Raw genomic sequence first — 18,022 nt, 5'->3', positions numbered from 1 at the left:
AGCCGATCGAGCACCGAAACAAGCTTTGCCTCTCTGGTCGTCGTTTTCTCTCTCATAGCCACAGCCCCACTGCTCCTTAGTTCACAGTACAGTTACTGTTCACAGTATAGGGCAGTCACAGTAGAGTTCACAGTACCACCACGCAGACTACCACGAGATTTTCGCCCGTCTTTCTCCTGTACGGACGCGAACCTTTTTCCACAATGGATACTATCCTTCCGTACCGCCCTGACACCACGGAAACCACTACCCTATCCGGAGCTGCACACGCAGAAGAGTGTCGCAAGCTATCCCGTATGTTTACGGCAGAAGAGCAGCAATGCCAGAAGAACCATGGAGAAACTTCCCATGCCCCTGTATCTTATGCTCCTGGCTCGCTAGTATGGCTTTGGGTTCCAGCCCCTACCCCTGGACTGTCACCAAAACTCGCGTGGAGTACCAGAGCCCATACCGCGTGATCAACCAAACGTCTCTAATCAACTATATCGTGGAACCCCTCGAGCTACCTGTGGATCATCGCCATCGAAGACGTGAAATTGTGCATGTCCAGCGTCTAAAGCCGTACTATGACCCGTCTCTGTTGTCCTACCCGTTGGTCGCCGGGACGGCTTCTTTTTCCGCGAGGGAGATAACCGTACTTACTAACTTACAACGACATCACTAAATATTACTATTTGGGGCGTAGGCAATTCCCACTGTCACACGTAAAATTGAACAGGGCTCAGGCAGTCACGCTATGTTTACTGCAAACCGGGACGTAACCCACTCCGTATTTCATAAATAAAATTCACCCCGAAAGAGAAATTAGGAAAGAATGTAACGTGTGCGATGGCATCATTGACATCAGATACATGCTGGCGGGCTGTCCAGCGACTCTCGCCGACCCCGAAGAAAAATGGCTTTACCCGCACAAGATGATATCAAGCTCTTCATATCAAGATCAACTACGGGCTGTCCAGAGGGTCCACGACGACGCCATAAGGCTCGGTCTGAAAAGACCAGGCTTCAGGACTCGATAAGTTTTGTGAATGAATGAATGAATGAATGAATGAATGAATGAATGAATGAATGAATGAATGAATGAATGAATGAATGAATAATCATACTGTGAACTAAGGAGCAGTGAGACTGTGGCTATAAGAGAGAAAACGACGACGAGAGAGACAAACCTTGTTTATTTTATTTATGCTCCATATTAATTTGGAATAATCCACCCATTACTTGGCCAATCCCCCATCGTGTGTAGGAGCCATACGTGTCGCAGGCTACAGCATCAACAACCTTGTTTCGGTGCTCGATCGACTGTTCTACCTCTCGCTGCTGTATCGTTCTAGTCGCGAATGCCTACTGCCCAAAGTTCATCACGGCACTATATATATCATTCTGTCATTTTGTTGTCGTCAAGGCGCCGTCCTTTCCACGCTGTCATCATCTCATTGTCGTCATGCTAAAACAAGTCGACGATAATTCTTGCCGCCACCATCGAAAACTGTCATCAAGATAAGGGGTGTGTTTTTTCGAAGTATTGCCAATATTGGCCTTTCATTCCTGTGATCCCCATATAAGGAAGGGTTTAACTTCCTTCTGTGCAGCATACGAAGCATCGGCTACGTTAGCAGGAAGAACGTTATTGCGTATTTTTTTCTAAGAGAACCTTAGTCAATTCCCCCTAGAAGGTACCTTGCCATATTTGAAAGACAAAAACGACAACAACAACAATGACAACAGCAAATAATTACGTTATATTTTTTTTATTTAGAGAAGATTGCTCTTTGCGCATATGCGAATGTTTGTACTCCTACTAAAACCACACGAAACAGAGAAAAAAAAAATTGCTACCTGCCGTGGTTGTTCAGTGGCTATGGTGATGGGCTGCTGAGCACGAGGTCGCGGGATCGAATCCCAGCCACGGCGGCCGCATTCCGATGGGGGCGAAATGCGAAAACACCCGTGCGCTTAGATTTAGGTGCACGTTAAAGAATCCCTCGTGGTCGAACTTTCCGGAATCCTCCATTACGGCGTGCCTCATAATCAGAAAGTGGTTTTGGCACGTCAAACCCCATAATTTATATTTAGAGAAAAAATTGCTGCTCATTATATCGCGCCTCTGTCGATGCTATAGCAGAGAATATTAATGCATCTGAAGGATTACAAGTAGGTGTCTCCGAATACCGAATAGAAGAATTCGAATCGAATATCGAATCCAATCACTAAAAAGAAAAGCCGAATTTGGAATCGAATACCAAATATCAGACTTTTTTTCGAAATATTTAATGCCCAAAAACTTTGGGCCAGAAAACGCGGTGCTGCACATGATCGGAAGTCTCCTAGCATCGCATAGCAAAACGGTAGCAAGCAATCAGTAGTTTATGTGCATAGCAATCAAGATACACAATACGGTGTACTTTCATTAAAGGGAACCCCAAAGTAGTATGCCGGTCCTTATGGCGTATACGTCTTGTGATTGCGTGGATAGGTCTTTCAATATCGCTGGCTACAATTTGAAAATTGCAATATCTCCCGTAAGGTATTCATTTAGGAACCGTATTAGGGAATCTTCGTCGGTTAGTCGCACATATCTATCGGTTTCTCATGCTAATAATGTCCTCCTCTTCGAATAATCCAGCTCAAGAACAAGAATTTTGCTCCCTGCCATGTAGGCAATTTCTAAAATTCCGTAAACTTAAAAATAATCACCCCTTATATGAAGGTCTAAAAAATGCTTTTTTTTTTATCGGAAGAATATCTGTTGAATAGAGGCAAGTGGTCTTTTCTTCATCTGAACGTAATGAATCAGAAACGTCCTCTTCTGGTAAATACCAATGAGGTTCTCAATAGGGGACCTGTAGTTTACGGCAATCTTAAGTTATTGCAATAGAAAGTTTCACGGAATCTTACCGCAAGTATGTTCGTACGGGTGGCTCGTCAGTGATCGCTCCTACATCACGCGTCACGGTTAGATTGGCGGCCGTTGAAGCGGCGTGAAGTTTGTTGCCGCGTATGCAACACGATCTGCATATGCGTGCCTATGGGTGGCCAATCGGCCCGATCTTCGCACCTGCTTTCACACGTTCGGAATACGCGCTGCGTTGTCTTGCCGTTCCCTCCGTTCACGTCCCGTTATCATCTAGATCGGTCCTGTCGACCTGGGCGAAGCCTAATTTACTGACAGAGGCGGCTCCGGCCGACGAGCGGCGCCGTTTTGCGAATTCCGGCGTTCGAACGCTATCTGTGCAATCGCCTCATTGTGCCGACGTCGTGCAGCAACCACACTTAGTCCGCTACTGCGTCAACCGGGGCGACCCGTCCGCGGCGCACTCGGCACTTCGGGTGCGCCCGAAAAACGAAGTGAGGATGAGGAGGAGGAGGAAATAAAGAGAGACGGTAAGGATGTTAACCAGAAATGCGTCTGGTTGGCTACCCTACTCTGGGGGTCGGGAGAGAGGGAATAGAAAGATGAGATTAGAGGGAGGGGAGGGGCAGGAATGATGCGGTGAGCTCGTGCACGCACACGGAGGGCCTGAGCGAGTCAAAGGCGTTCACATGGGCCAGTCGCTCTCAAGAAAGACAAAAGTGCATTCACAGCTTTAACGCTCGCTTGGGCGGCAGATGTGGCACTGCGCAGGTCTGTACACGGAATATATCGAATACTCGAAAAAAATCGAATGGTAGATATTCGATTCGCGAATAGAATTATTCGAACGCTCACTATAATAATTCGTTCATATGCGAGTGTTCTCATACACATAGTTATATGCGGCTTACGCTCGAAGATTGGTTGGCGCGAAGTCCTGCAGATGATTTATCTATAATCAATGGAGCGAAGTAACTTAAACGAAGCCATCGATATGAAGCGGTGGGCGGGTTGGGACAGAGGAAGAAGCCGTGTATTTTTCTCCACCACCAGAAGTAGCGACACCCCTTCAATCGAAGGCATAAATGTAACAGAGTCAACATTGAAGCATGTTTTCTTGATGAAAGAAGGTCGCTCGCGCGCATCTGCGAATGTTTACTGCAACAGATGCCAGAGCAAACGGCGCAAAAATGGCGACTTATAATGCGCAAGCTGCCGCGTCACTACTTACATGCCAGCAATCCTTCATAGCAAATAGGAGACAGTGACTGCTCGAGAGAGCTGAGATTTTATTGTAAAGCGCTTCTATCCCGGAGAGAATAGTTGCATTTGTAGTGACATACGGCTTGCGCTTGCAGCCATTATCAAGGCATCTTCTCATATACCTCGTCCATCACGTCATTAGACGACTCAGCAGTATAGCACAAGCCGCGTGCCGTAGCGGCGCTCGTGACAGTTGCGACATTTTCGCCCAGTCGGAATCGCAAGAGAGGACCCTGGCTGCAGTTTACATAAGTTTACCTTGTATCTTTCCTTGTAGAATCAGCTTAAATTTCTTCGCTTCGTTGCTTCCACGTGACAGTATATCTGCAGTGCAAATGCGCAAGAAAAATTTCACCGCTGCCGCGTTAGAACACAATATTTAATTACGCTCTGACACACTGGAAAGATCACCCGCTGATTCTGGGAACGTGTTCCTTTTTGTCCACTTCCAAGGGCTAGTTAAAAATAAAAATGTGTGGCGACTCAACGATACTTTATAGTTATTAGGATGAATAGAGACATTCAAAAAAGGCATGTGCGAGTACTGTCCCTGTTGTTCTGTGTAGTCGCTAAGCGAATTAGAAAGCAGAGAACAATGGCGCTATAACGTAAAACTATTCCAAACTTTTCTATTCCAATTCTGTTATCAGCCCTCCACAATTGGTCAAAAAATTTTCGACCGCGCCCACTTCACCTGTCTGTCACGCGACGTCACGAAAACCGCGATACCTCCCCATCTGATATGATGTGTACAAACTGATTATTCATGATTTGACAGAAAAAAGAAAAACAGTTATTTCTGATTCGACCCTCTTTCGCCATTAGCCCTTGGCTATTGGTAAAAAGTTTTCGGGCTGCACCCACTTCACCTGCCTGTCACGCGGCGTCACAAAACCGCACAAACTCACCGCGTCAAAGTGACGTGTACGCGATAAAGATGCATTAATATGCCGAACAAAATTGAATTCTCTTCGGAATAGCCGCAGGCTGCCCCGTTCCGAAAGGAATAAAAGATGACTGCCGCCGATCTCTGAGACACTGGCTACTCGCACCTGCCGGAGAGCATGGGTGTATTTGCGTATAATAAAACTTCTTGCGTGGCTGTGTAACGTTTTCGAGCCCTTTCATCACGTTTACCACCTCATTCTGCCAACTCTTCTTTGCTGAGGGTCAGTTTTAGCGTCATTCTTAAGCTCTCGTTGCATGCCGCCGTGATTTTCGACCAGCCACCACAAGCTAAGTAAGGGAAAGCCGACCAATCGCAGACGCCGGCACTACCCTCTTCACCGGTTATCGATTTTCAGTGCACTGGCTCTGCCCCAGTGAATCCCTCTCCACTTGAGCGTTCTCCTCGCCTCTTGTCAGTCAATTAGATACGACAAGCAGCTCAGTGTAGGCAATGTTATTCGTTTCTCAAGCAAACAAAAGTGACCTCTTATGAACGAGGAGAGCGTTTGATTGGCCGGTTCAGACGACCCTGCGGGTGACCGCCCGGTGCTTGCGTCGGTGGTTACGCAAATTTGACGTCAGGATATTGGTATAGAAACACATTGGAATAGTTTTACGTTATAGGGCCCCAAGAGACATAGCTTACATTGACAGCCACGTGTGCATATATAGCTACTTTAAACACGGGAGCTGAAAACATTGGAGGGCGCTAAACCTTCGGCTTTAAGAGTGGCAATTACAGTTTATGTAATCGTATGTTGACCGGGAAACGCTGGCGACGAACGCTAAGCACGAAAGTGAGCTTTCTGCTGGAAACGCGGCTCTTGCGTAGGCCCATCTTTTAGTATTGGTTCGCACTTTTCATGTTTCAATCTGAAAAGATTTAACATAAAGCGCATGCGGTGTCGGTGTTCTGTGTCATAAAATCTGTTTGTTTGATGTCACTCTGAAAATTCTGAGGAATGACTTTGAAAAGAATGAAAGACAAGGTTTGGGCAACTGTATTGATAATATATATATATAGTCATATCAGAAGAAGCCAACAAACACTGACACCAAGGACAACATTTCCCCAAAAAGATCACGTCCTCGTGACGCCTGTGGCGAAAACGACGTTCCACGTCCGCCGCCAAGGTCTGTGAGTGGTGGTGCTGGCTAACATTCCCAGGGTTCTACTAGGACACACAAATACCCAAGAAAGTGCATGGGAAAACGACGCCGCGGAAGCTCAATTGGTAGAGCATCGCACGGGAAATGCGAAGGTTGTGGGTTCGGTTCCCACCTGCGGCAAGTTGTTTTTTTCATCCACTTTAATTTCCAATAATTTATCGTTTCTTTATTTGATTTATTAAAGCACAAGTAATTTCCCTTATGTTGTCCTTGGTGTCAGTGTTTGTTAGCTTCTTCTGATATGACTAATAAAAATCGGGCCCCTCGGTTAACCCCCTTTCTTCTCGTTGATTATATATATATATATATATATATATATATATATATATAATCAACGAGAAGAAAGGGGGTTAACCGAGGGGCCTATATATATATATATATATATATATATATATATATAGTAATAACACAATATGTGCGTGAATACATACATATAGTGTTCTTCTACATGATCGACCATCCTTTTCTCTCTTTCGGGGATATTTCTTTGCTCATTTAACACAGTTGTGAACTTCATATGATCTAAAGAGAAGGTCTTATATATGTACCACCACGAATAGCTACCGATGACTACATGACAATGCTCTGTACTAGCTAATCGTGGTAAGTAAAAGATTTCCAGCTTACCATACAAAGTACAAGAAAACACACCATGAATAAGGTTAATGCGAGGTGGCATAGAGGCACGTTTGCCCCACGTAACCACATAAATGCGACAAACGCAGAGAAACACGCCGCCGCTGTCATGTTACTGCAAAGTAAAATTCCAATTTAACAAAGCCGTCATGCACAGAACCGCCCCTAGAACTCCTCCGCCACAAGTTTTATTATGCGACAGCGAGCGGAAAGAAAAAAAAAGAGAAAAAGAATACTCTGTTCACTTCTGCGCCAAACAAAAGTTTTTCTCTTATTTATTCAGATTCGAAAGAGCCAAAACAAACCTTTAGGATGAATATGCTTCAAAAGAAATGGTCTGCTCACAATCTGCAGGCATGCCTAAACTGTCACATTTTAGGGCATTGTTTGGCTGGATGTCCTCGCTGTTATTTTTCGCTATGCAGAGACGTTGTTGCAAAAGCTAACTAAAAGTCAAAAAGAAAAAGAGTGGCAGCGGTTCAACAAAGACCGTTGAGATATGAAGTGCTGCCGCATGGTACAAAGCGTCCAACTACTCGAAGCAGATTGCCGTATGTATTTGCGGCCCTTCTCGCGTATTCTACTCCCTGCAAGCAAGAGCACACATGCCCGCTTGCACCTGTGTAACAACGTAAAGAAGGCAAACGTTGAAAAAGAAAAAAACACTTCAATTGCTATGCCGAATATGCCGTCGACATGGTTTGTGAATTTCGTTTCTCCTGCGCAACTCACGTGCATATCAATTGGGCTGGTGAACCAATGACAGAGCGAGAGAGCACGATTTGACGGTAAACAACAACCAACAAGCTCACCTGCCGGCTTGTTGTCTTGGTTGTCATCGATGGAGCCAAGAGATCGAGAATTTAAACTCTAACCAGAATTTCGCAGCACGTGAGCTTGTGCAAGAGGTTTCACTAAAAAAAGAAGTGCGCGCGTTGCACAGAAGTGAGTTGAGCATTCTGGACAACGCACTGCAGTCTAGTATTATAGCTTGGGAATATTTTGTTGCCTTGCAATGCTAAATTGTGCCCTTTCGACCTTTGCCAATATACGCACGTATCTTTGGAACAAACTTCAGCAAACTCGCACGCTAGAACAGCACTTGAAGCGCACCAGCTTGAGAGATCGCTTATAGTGCTCCGGTGCATCCTCCCACTTGAACTGAGTGCTCCCTTTTAGAGCACAGCTCTTAGGAGCCCGTTCCTGCGGAGAGCGTCGGCGTTGCCCGTCGTAACCGAGCGAACGAGCACAGTGAAGGATGAAAGCGAATGCGGCGCGCAGCGAGAGATTGAAAGATGTCGATAGTGAGGAGAGCGCGAGGAGGAAAGAGGGGGAGAAGGGTGCAGCGGAATCATGAGGCGGAAAGCGGAGGAGAAGGGCATGGGGAAAGCGTGAGAAGAAAAGCGTAGTGCCGCGCAATACGTGCTTTGCGACGACAATGGCTACGAGATGGCGTCAGAGTAGCGCACGTCGTCTAAGGGCGGGGGTTACTGGGAATATCTGAGAGGGTTCTTGGTCGTGTAGCGGGCTTATATCTTCTAATTTGAATAAACATAGTTTGATTTTGGTGATGTCCTTCCTGTGTGCAAAGAAGGTGTGTCTGACGCTGCCGCTCATTCTTACTCAGAAGCGTCGGTGAACGCGTTTCGCATCAGGAGTTTAGTCATTGAAACATGTGACTGGTCTGTCTTCATTACTTCAGAAATCAGACTAGTGTGACAATAAAGTTTGTACGCACTGTGGGTCCACTGAATTATTGCTTCTTTTTTATGTAGCGCAATCAGTAAATAACAGCGCATTGAGTTTGGGAGTGCAGCCAAAATCCCACAAAAGCTGTGGTCAGCTGCGTCGAAATGCTCTGTTTCCTATTTTCTTTCATCCTGTCATAAACTGTCGCATATTAAAGGGATTTTTCAAAGGCCTCTGGTCCTGTTTTATGGCCTATGCTGTGACAGCGACGTCTGTAAGCAGCCATGCGCGAATCTCGTCCATACACTGTCAAGCCATATACGAGACAATGTAAAAAAAAGAAAGAAAGCGTGTTTAAGTGCCAATGATCTGTCTGTAGGGAAACCACACAATGCTGCTATAAGACCACAGCTCTAGGCTTTTGCGTTATCTCCACGGCTGAAATGGCAAAAAAAAAAGGAAGCTACAGCAAAGGGAACAGCGTACGCAACTGGCGCACGGTCTTCGCAAACTGTCTAGGCGGGGAATTGAATATATCTGGCAACTATAGGTTGGCGCTGTTTTCATGGTGGCCAGACGGCGGCAGGCGAACGAGCGTACAGCCGGCTTAAAAAGAAAAAAGAAAAAGAAGCAGGAAGTAGAATTGTTACTCCTGGAACAGTAGCACAAGCCCTTTCTGCATTTTTTTCTGCCTAAACTTGCTAATATTTAAATTAAATTTCTTTACTTAGACTTTGATACTACTGCGATATTTTAGTTACGAAGTTACGGTTTCGAGACGGTATAGAACAAATATTGATTCTATCCTAAAACAACCATAAGAATCAAGAAGGCTTTATCACACTCACTCCCCATTATGCTACCACTTAGGTTTACGGCCTATTATTTCACTTTCTGCGTGCATGCGTAGAGTAAACGAGCCGTCTTATCCTGTTTCCCTAGCATTCAGGAGTGAAATTCATTCGCAAGCATAATAAATGCAACGTTGAACAATAAAGTAATGGTACAGCCAAAAAAGAATGCACGTGAGTGACAAACTTCTGGCGTCATTAAGCCATTTGCTGCGTGAGCAGGACGGCATGACGTCGGCAGCGACGACGACGGCGTGATATAGCTTCTTTGACTGAGATCTCAGGAACGTTGAAAATGAGAGTGGGGCTGAAAGCCACTTGACAAACGACTGTGCTTCACTTTTTCTTGGTCTCTTGCCCACATCGTTCAGCCCACGTCGTTTCGCAATTTATTATGACTCGGTAAAACGCACTAAGATTTTGGAATTTCGCAAAGTTCAGTTCCAGTTCGTGGTCTGTTTCAAGGTTATAATTATCTCTGTGTGCATTTTAGCCTGCTTATAAGAACGGTTATTGCATGTACCCCCAGCTGTACCGTATAACCGTCTGAGATATCAAAGACACTATAGCACTGTGCGCAGTGGAAATTAAAATAACGAGATGATTAGAAAATCCACATATTTGCAAGGCACTTAAAGTTAGAGACAAGAAGGTTAAAAAAGGACAACAATTAATTTACTATACCAAAACAGGCACTTCTCGTGTTGGTGCTCCAGTAAAATATCGATTTAAGTCAACCTTCGTGTGCGTTTCCATTCGCTCCCCCTTAGAACCGTCGAATTTAATTTTAATATTTAAATAGACGAACGCGCCCTCAGTGAGATAAGCAAGCAGGTTTACAGCACGGGTGTGCACCATAAAAAATATTTAGCTCCTGGGTTGCATTGCTTAAGCCACGAAGGAAAGGTTATGTTCCATTTTGATCATTTCATCAGTGCAATAGCTTGCATTCTGCTTAAGGCGATGCATTGCCACAATCCAAGCACGTTGTAATCTAACGACTAATTAATTAAAACCACACAGTGGGTACCGAAAGAAGCCAAATTTAACGAAAACAGAAGTGGTTGAAATCCAATTACGAGGTTTCGTACATGCAGGCATAGGTTTGCCTGACGTTGGGCAAGGGTGCCTGCCTATTTACTTAGGAGGCGGCTTTGCTCTTCGCTGGGCCTAAATAGTCCGCTGCTTAATTAGGACGATGAACGATCATATAGAGTCATTTCTTCATTAAAGCTGAAGGATGTCGTGTAGCACGAGGAATACAAGAAAATCATGCTTGCAGCAGTTTCGACAAAACAATATTATGGTTGAGCCGATTGCGAAGCCTGACCTGTCTCACCCAAATCCCCAATCTCTTTTCCCAAATTTCGTTACATCACTACAGGTCTTTGTTTATGTAAGTGCTGGTGTATTGCTGCGTATACGGGAACAAGCATTTAAACAGAAATAAAACATTCCTTTCTGTGAAACTATTGGAAATCAAATAGAACAAACAGCTTGCGTAGTATCAAATTAGGCCCGTGTGTTTAGAAATGGCTGTTTATGGGAACTTCACGAGTAAAAAAGTTAGAAAATGCCAAAGTTTCCTCGTTAATAAAGTGTGACATGCTGCCTGATTCACTATTTAGTTTGCGAAGGCTTTGAGTCCGTTCAATTGTAAGCGTACTAGTTCACTTTCAGAACTGTGCGCAATTAGTGCAAAATTTTCCTCTGTGCGACACCAGCGTAAGGAGTTAATTATGAGCTTTTCTTATGCTATGAAGTGTGAGCAACTTGAACATCAAGAACTAATAAATGAATGATCACACCAATAGACACGCCATGTGAAATGTTTTTTTTTTCTTACGCAATACGTAACGGGTTGCTGAAAGCAAAAAAAAAAGAGAGAAGAAAAATAATGTACGGTCTATATTAGAAAACACGAAAGAACATCGTGTCACTCACGGCAATTATAATGCGAGGCTCACAATAATGTCAACGTAACTTTTAGGGAATACTTCACTAGCCCTGCAACCGCATCAACTGAATTCTCGGTCGAATTTCTTGCGATTGTCTATTGTATCGGTATTGCACGCAAAGCTCGACAATTAATGGGAGCGAATGGAAGGACACAAACGCGAGTTTTCAGCTATTTGTAACATTTCGCTTCTGTGACGATTGCGACAGCCGGATCACAATACCATGATAATTGCGACTGCGAAGCCCTCAACAGTAAATACCTTCAAAGTTAACCTCACAAAGAACGTTCGCGGAAAATTGGTGCGAGCACATGTGCTTCACGTTATTCTTTTACCGGATGCTTGCTGTATTGATAGTCGCTGCAATAGGAATGATGCTCTGGATGATGTCGTGCTTCCCGGTTTCATAGTTAATGATCATTAGGTTTATCCCAAGAAAATAGGAATAACAATAAAAAAAAAACTATTTGCCGTGTTTCGGTGGCTGTCATCTGCAACGCGAAACAAACGCATGTTGGCTCGTTTTTAAAAGCCACAGTAGTCACTGTCTCATTCAGTGGCTTCAAATATTACTCTGTTACAATAAAAAGCAGTACGACATGCACGAATCGCATTCCATTTGTGCGATTTTTGCAAAGTGAGCATGATTCTGTAGTTAAGCAGAGATTGTGGAAGGAAGGTCTGCAGTCGCGTTGTGTGGTGTACGTCCTTTTTTGTTCATGAAAGTTAGTTTAGCAATACCGTCGAAGAGAAAAAATAATTGGGAAGACGTCTTCGAAACCTTGCGGAAGTATTCTTCAAAAGAAGCAGAAACTTGAATGCCACAGGCCGCTGCGAAGAGACATGTGAAATTACATCGACATCCGAAGACCTTAGGACGACATCATCACCAGCCTGCAATATATCTTTAGAAAAGACGCTACTGGCGAGGGTTCTTAAGCCGACGGTTCATTGCACTTCGCCCGCGGCAGCTGCGGAGGTGACATTAACGTCTTTCCTAGCGTCGCGCTCTTTTCATCTAGTTGCTGCTTTAGGACCGCATTACCGTGCGGTGTGCAAATAGCAGCTGGCTTGTGCGACATCACTTCTACGGCCAGCGGTGCCGTTTCGCATTTTGCTGGAACCCCGACATTTTTTAGAGGGGAAAGTTCGCAGCTCATTACTGGTTGGGGCGCGGCGTTCGAAGATTGATGTTGTTTGGATGCCTGCATGACAGCAGTGCTCATTACTCGTTGCGAAAAGATGCTCTTGGACGGGAAAACGCCGAGCAGATTTGGCACGTAGAGCTTGAGTCAAACGATTGGTGTGGATCACCAATTAAGTCCGAAGGTGACCGTGACGTGGCAGAGCCAAAGCGGCATATTGTCACAATGTGTTGATTATTCAACAACTTTTTTGATACAAGAGAGCAAGCAAAAGGTGGCATGAAGATCACGCATCAGAAAGGGAAAGAAAGATAAGCTTGATTATTCACAAGATATTGCGGGATACATATGTTCTTACGTGTACAATTGCTTGACTGTCGTCTAGGCTCTACGGGATTAGCCTTCGATCTGCTTAAAGTGTACTTTAATCAAGTGGTTCCACTACGAAAAAAAATATTCTGCCTCGTAAGTGAATCGTGCCACTTTGGCACATGTTCTTCAAGCTACAAAATAAAAAAGAAACATATATAGGGTATTATATACATCAGGTTAATGTGTCACATGACAGTCGTAATACAGAGTGGCGAGCGGCTGTTAAAATTTGCACCATGGTGCGGCGTTGTTAGGTTGACTAATGGTAGCGGTGACTGTTTGCCCATAGAAACATCATTACGGGCCCATAAAATAACTGGAACTTTCACGCATCGCTGCCGTGAAGGTAACCATGCAAAGAGAGCTCTGCTTAACTGCTACATTTTTATTGTTACTGCGAAACAAGTTATCGTGTAAAAACGAGATATTAATCCTGCTCACGCACTCCCATTTAGAGTGAGGTAGGTTGTCTAAATGAACTTATTAACTGGTTTTTATTTCACGGATAACTGAAAAAAAATAGCTATGTGTGTGCACAAGCAGCGTAGCAGACGTTAACTTCGTTGTGCTGAAAACCAGGTTTTTTTTTATAACCATAGCATGGTAAGCAACAAAAAAAGAATGCATTAGTAGAGTTGTGCAACAGCAATTCCAACATAGCAAGCGGAATGCTGACTTAATCAACACATACGAAAAGCACAAATGATGGGCGAAAATACAGACAATGTTGCTCAGTATCATTCCCCCGCTGAGCAGTTTGCGCTTCTTCCCGGTAATAGGAGCGTTCTGCGTGTTTCGTGCAGTATTGCGGCATTGGAGAAAGAATATATTTCCAGCTCACTGCATTTATCGCCTATCGTTAGCTGACAATCAACTCAAACTGCTCACAGCAAAGCGCTGCCGCGTACATTTTAATCCGTTCCACCGACAAAACGGCGTTATGATGCTGCCACCTATAACTCGTTCTCGCGGCCATTAAAAGGAGGCTCTACGTTGGTCTTTCTTTCAGATGCAGTGATCCCTTTGCGACTTCTGTCTTTACGACACTGAGAAGGGACGTCAACGTGGCTTCATTGGTGCGGGAAAGCCGCAGATCGATTCCCTCGAAAATTTTTACCCACAGTCAATGAGTACTAAGCTGTTCAACATTCAGGGTTCTCGCAACCGTAACTAAGCCTTAGAGAAAAGTTGCGAATGCGATCACCGTTGCCGGGTCGAGACACAAAGCAATTAAATGACTCCCCTCGCAATAAATTACGGAAGAACCCATCCCTTGATGACTGTGGACAATAATGCATTTAGCATTGACTAAATTTGGCGACAACGTATCGCCACCGTCGAAACGAGCTATATATAAGGCGCGTACTACAGCGGAATTCCTTTTTCACTCTATTCTAGGAACACTAGACGCCACCTAGCGCCGTCACCGCGAAGCTTGCGCTTGGCCTGCGAAATGCATGGCGTGCCGGTGCTCGCGAAAGCTGAGAAACGCGTCATGCGGCAGCCGGGCTCCACTTTCGCGCTAATTTGTGGACACACTGCGCCATCTAGTGGCACTGTAGACAAGTCCGCCCTTGGCCTCAAAGACGAGAAGCGAGGGGCGTCGGTGCCTTCGAACGCTGAGAATTTTCCCTCTCACTTGCCGCATACTCAGTCAGTCGCACATATTCAGTGATCCAAGTTTGTGAGAGGTTCATTGCAGAGCGGCACATACCCATTGCATCCGTGACACAGCCTGCTAATATGTCGGGTTGCTGTCCTCGAGGAATCTTGATGTGGACTCAATTCCGCTCAACAACGGAGGAATGTAAGGGATCTTTTTCGTCATTGTAGAGCAGCACATCCCCCGTGGCAATTTAATTACCTGGTTAATAAGAATAATAATATTAATAGTAATAATCATCGTCATCATCATCATCATCAGCTTTATTACGCCCCCTGCAGGGCAAAGGCCTCTCCCATATTTCTCCTACTACTCCTGGCCTGTAGTAATTGTGGCCATGTTCTCTCTGCAAACTCCTTAGTCTCATCCGTCCACCTAACTTTCTGCCGCCCTCTACTACGCTTCCCTTCCCTTGGAATCCAGTCCGTTACCCTTAATGACCATCGGTTATTTCCCTCCTCATTACATGTCGTGCCCATGCCCATTTCTTTTTCTTGATTTCAACTAAGATGTCATTAACTCGCGTTTGTTGCCGCACCCAATCTACTCTTTCCGTATCCTTTAACGTTACACCCATCATTCTTCTTTCCATAGCTCGTGGTGTCGTCCTCAATTTAATTAGAATCCTCTTCGTAAGCCTCCAGGTTTCTGCCCCGTACGTGAGAAATGGTAAGACACAGCTCTTATACACTTTTCTCCCGAGGGATAATGGCAACCTGCTGTTCATGATCTGAGAATGTCTGCCAAACGCACCCCAGCCCATTCTTATTCTTCTGATTATTTCAGTCTCATGGTCCGGATCCGCGGTCACTACCTGCCCTAAGTAGATGTATTCCCTTACCACTTCCAGTGCCTCGCTACCTATCGTAAACTGCTGTTCTCTTCCGAGATTATTAAACATTACTTCAGTTTTGTGCAGATTAATTTTTAGACCCACCCTTCTGCTTTGCCTCTCCAGAAAATGAGCATGCATTGCAATTGGTCCCCTGAGTTACTAAGCAAGGCAACATCATCAGTGAATCGCAATTTACTAAGGTATTCTCGCTTAACTCTTACCCCCAATTCTTCCCAATCCAGGTCTCTGAATACCTCCTGTAAACACACTGTGAATAGCATTGGAGAGATCATATCTCCCTGCCTGACACGTTTCTTTACTAGGATTTTGTTGTTTTCTTAATGGAGGACTACGGTCGCTGAGGAGCCGCTATAGACATCTTTCAGTATCTTTACATAGAGCTCGTCTTTACCCCGATGCCGTAATTGCTCCATAAATGCTGAAATTTCGACTGAATCAAACGCTTTCTCGTAATCAATGAAAGCTATATGTAAGGGTTGGCTATATTTCGTACATTTCTCTATCACCTGATTGATAGTGTGAATATGGTCTATTGTTGAGTAGCCTTTACGGAATCCTGCCTGGTCCTTTGGTTGACCGAAGTCTAAGGTGTTCCTGATTCTATTTGCGATTACCTTAGTTAATACTTGGTGGATAACGGACAGTAAGCTGATCGGTCTATAACTTTTCTAATCCTTGGCGTCCCCTTTAATTCTTATGGATTAGGATTGTGTTAGTGGTCTTCCAAGATTCCGGTACGCTCGAAGTCATGTGGCATTGCGTATTCAGGGTGGCCAGTTTTTCTAGAACAATCTGCCCACCATCCTTCAAGAAATCTGCTGTTACCTGATCCTCCACAGCTCCTTCCCCCTTTGCATAGCTCTCAAGGCTTTCTTTACTTCTTCCGACGTTACTTGTGGGATCTCAAAATCCTCTAGACTATTCTCTCTGCTATTATCGTCGTGGGTGCCACTGGTACTGTATAACTCTCTATCGAACTCCTCAGCTACTTGAGCTATCTCGTCCATATTAGTAATCATATTGCCGGCTTTGTCTCTTATTGCATACATCTGATTCTTGCCTATTCCCATGAGCAAAACGTGAACAAGGTGAATGCGGGAGCCAACGTTTCGACAAGTGGACTTGTCTTCTTCAAGGCAACGTACGCTTTCCTCGCCACAGTATATATAGGTGGGGTTCTTCTAAAGGGGAGAGGGTGTGAGGCGTGAGGGTGCGGAAACGAGGGAAGGTGTGTTATCGTGTCGAATTGAGAGTAAAGGAACGCTGTACACAAGGTCAAAGCCAGGGCCACCCCTCACCCTCCACCCGGTCTGTCAACCCAGACGTGTTAGCGGGCGTGTCAAGGGCGTTTGACACGCCGGCTAAAAAAAAAAAGAAAAAAAACAAGGAGAGGAATAGAAAAAATTCCTCTCCTTCTCTTTTTTTTTTTTTTTTCAGCCGGCGTGTCAGACGCCCTTGACACGCCCGCTAACACGTCTGGGTTGACAGACCGGGTGGAGGGTGAGGGGTGGCCCTGGCTTTGACCTTGTGCACTGCGTTCCTTTACTCTCAATTCGACACGCTAACACACCTTCCCTCGTTTCCGCACACTCACGCCTCACACCCTCTCCTCTTTAGAAGATATATACTGTGGCGAGGAAAGCGTACGTTGCCTTGAAGAAGACAAGTCCACTTGTCGAAACGTTGGCTCCTGCATTCACCTTGTTCACGTTTTGCTCATCGTCTTGAATTTCCATCTCCCGCATTCCCCGTCTTTTGCCTATTCCTAGTTTCTTTTTCACTGCTTTTAGGCTTCCTCCGTTCCTGAGAGCATGTTCAATTCTATCCATATTATACTTCCTTATGTCAGCTGGTTACTCAAGTTGGCGTCAAATAGGTTCATTGAAGAGCGGCACACACCTACTTTGGCATTCATTCAGTGACACAAGTGGACATCAAAGAGGTTCACTGAAGACGAGCACGTCTCAGTGGCACATGCTCAGTGCTTGAAGTCGACGTCAAAGAGTTTCTTCGCACAGCGGCACCTGTCCCGCATCCACAGGCACCCACGTCGGCGTGAAAGGGCTTCGTTGAAGAGCGGCACGAATGTACATATTATCTGATACTCAGTGAGCCAAGTTAGTCTGAAGGTTGGTTTCGAACCCTGTTCTCCTAGCACAGTGGTCCGGTGCGGTGCCATACTTAAGTGGTGAATTTGGATGGGAAATCTCGTCACTTGCGCAGCTTTGCGGTAAGCCCCTCGTACCACAGCTGGAAGTCGAGCAATTGAGGGACTCACATTTTTTTTTTTCCAGAGTTAAGCTGATTCTTCTTCTTTCCTCGTTATCCCCCTTACTGTTTTTGTTTTTATTCTATTACTCCCTCCATGACCAGCGAGCTTCCCATGAACAAGACGGAAACGAGCTTGGGAACTGGTGTTTCATATCAGCGATTTGTATTATCACCCGTTTTGCCTCGACAGGCATGTCGTTCCACTGGCAACTTGTTTGTGAGTTCACTGAATACATTGGAGCCCACAGATTGTCACCGCGCAGGTTACGCTACGAGACTATTCCCATCTCAAACGAAGAACTGAAGTTTGGGTTAATTGGTATTCCTCATTGGGTCCTTTCTTCAT

The 18,022-nt window shown here is 45.0% G+C and overlaps 1 protein-coding gene and 1 non-coding gene across 3 annotated transcripts in view; both read left to right on the top strand.

The window, feature by feature from the left end:
* LOC126522533 (uncharacterized) overlaps positions 1–18,022 on the top strand; it is a 200,989-nt gene that overhangs the window by 34,440 nt on the left and 148,527 nt on the right. The window lies entirely within an intron of this gene.
* On the top strand, positions 6,283–6,355 carry TRNAS-GGA (transfer RNA serine (anticodon GGA)). The gene has a single exon. It is a non-coding gene; the product is annotated as a tRNA-Ser (tRNA).

This window comes from Dermacentor andersoni, chromosome 6, assembly GCF_023375885.2.
Source record: "Dermacentor andersoni chromosome 6, qqDerAnde1_hic_scaffold, whole genome shotgun sequence".
In the NCBI taxonomy this organism is placed as follows: domain Eukaryota; kingdom Metazoa; phylum Arthropoda; class Arachnida; order Ixodida; family Ixodidae; genus Dermacentor; species Dermacentor andersoni.
Note: the sequence above shows the minus strand (reverse complement) of the source record. Positions and strands in the feature narration are given on the sequence as shown.